The 2,067-nt window shown below is 45.3% G+C and overlaps 1 non-coding gene across 1 annotated transcript; it reads left to right on the top strand.

Moving 5' to 3' along the window:
• The first annotated feature begins 435 nt into the window (after window positions 1–435).
• On the top strand, window positions 436–510 carry Trnas-uga (transfer RNA serine (anticodon UGA)). Its single transcript has one exon. It is a non-coding gene; the product is annotated as a tRNA-Ser (tRNA).
• Window positions 511–2,067: the final 1,557 nt, after the last annotated feature.

The following is a 2,067-nucleotide window of genomic DNA, read 5'->3' as shown; positions in this document are numbered from 1 at the left end:
ACTCACGCCCGGTACTCACAGCTTTACTTCTGCCAGTATCCGTCTCCTACCTTCCAAACTTTACAGAAGCTCTTCTGCGAAACATGCAGAACTAGCACTCCTGAAAGAAAGGATACTGTGGAGACATGGCTTAGCCACAGCCTGGGGGATGTTTCCAGAATGAGATTTTCACTCTGCAGCGGAGTGTGCGCTGATATGAAACTTCCTGGCAGATTAAAACTGTGTGCCCGACCGAGACTCGAACTCGGGACCTGCAGCAGAGTGAAAATCTCTTTCTGGAAACATCCCCCAGGCTGTGGCTAAGCCATGTCTCCGCAGTATCCTTTCTTTCAGGAGTGCTAGTTCTGCAAGGTTCGCAGAAGAGCTTCTGCAAAGTTTGGAAGGTGGGAGACGGATACTGGCAAAAGTGAAGTTGTGAGTACCGGACGTGAGTCGTGCTTCGATAGCTCAGTTGGTAGAGCACTTGCCCGTGAAAGGCAAAGGTCCCGAGTTCGAGTCTCGGTCGGGCACACAGTTTTAATCTGCCAGAAAGTTTTATATAAAATCTATTGATTCCTGCCAAACTGGTCATTCATTTTGATTACTTTAGGCCATAATGTGTTAACTACATGTAAATGGTAAGTTGATGTACGTTCAAAGTCAACCGCTAATATAATTAATTAAAATGTTTTATTTGTTCTACACGGTTGTAGATACTTTACGTATAAGGGTGGAATAGTAATATTTCTTTTGCCTTGTTTGACTCATGTCGCAATGAATACGAATTACTACGTCTATAATGTAGGGTGCTGCTGTTAGGAAGGTAGGAATTCCGACCTGAGGCAGAAAATTGCTCATCTTCTTCGTTGTACTCTGTGCTGCAAATTCAGAAAACATTCTAGTATCAACGTGTCGCTGTAATTTTCACCATGCTGCCCGGAGAGACACTGTAGCGTTTTTAGTGAAAAGGCAACGAGTAAATCGTAGTGTTGTGCTATATATCAAAAGCCCTACTATGTGGACAGAATTTTCTGATGCTGTGGCGTCTTGGTGGGGAGATAAGCCATGGCATTCCTCTGGAACCAACGCGAGTAACTCTCATTGGATTTTCAGAGCAGCGCCATATATGGCAGCGTTTCTTTTCCTCGACGCTGACTGGTCAAAGCACTTGAACCAGAATCTCCACTGTTGTTAGCAGAGCTGGGTGTTACCTGTTGTGTTGGCGGAATAGCCAACACCGTGTTACCAGTGGAGGCCGAAATACACGCGTTTTAGCTCAAGCACGCTGGCGTGAGGAGGAAAGAACTATACTGACGTGAGGTCTGGAACATGACAACGAATTAGATTTCAGAAAGCGGACGTAATTAGTTTGATAACTTTAATCCATTAATGATGAACGTACATGATTCACAATATCAGCTGTTCAGAATACATTCTTGAAGAATATGGCGCCTTGCTAGGTCGTAGCAAATGACGTAGCTGAAGCGTATGCTAAACTGTCGTCTCTGCAAACGAGAGCATATGTAGACAGTGAACCATAGCTGGCAAATTCGGCTGTACAATTGGGGCGAGTGCTAGGGCGCCTCTCTAGACTAGACCTGCCGTGTGGCGGCGCTCGGTCTGCAATCACTGATAGTGGCGACACGCGGGTCCGACGTATACTAACGGACCGCGGCCGATTTAAAGGCTATCACCTAGCAAATGTGGTGTCTGGCGGTGACACCACAGTAACAGCCGACACGAGCGGTCGCGAATGAAAGGTCACTGTGTAGGAAGTTTGTCAGGTTTGATAATAACTCAAAACTCAAAGATCCGTTGGTAGAAGTATCAATTACACTAGGAGGTCGTCCTGGCAGTAGGATGGCGGCCTCAGACGAGAGTGGTCGCGTATCTGAAGCCACGGATGATGGTTATTATTACGCTGAAATGAAGCGTGTTAAAAGCCAAAAATATCCATGCTGATCATTGGGACTATGATCGTAAGCGTGTGATCAGCGCTATAATTAACAAATATCAAGTAAATATTTACGATGCAAGCAGTCATATGGAATGGTGTGTAAAAGATACGATGGTCGTTCAATAAGTAAA

The sequence above is a fragment of the Schistocerca gregaria genome, chromosome 7 (assembly GCF_023897955.1).
Source record: "Schistocerca gregaria isolate iqSchGreg1 chromosome 7, iqSchGreg1.2, whole genome shotgun sequence".
NCBI classification, from domain to species: domain Eukaryota; kingdom Metazoa; phylum Arthropoda; class Insecta; order Orthoptera; family Acrididae; genus Schistocerca; species Schistocerca gregaria.
This window is presented reverse-complemented; position numbering and strand designations above follow the sequence as displayed.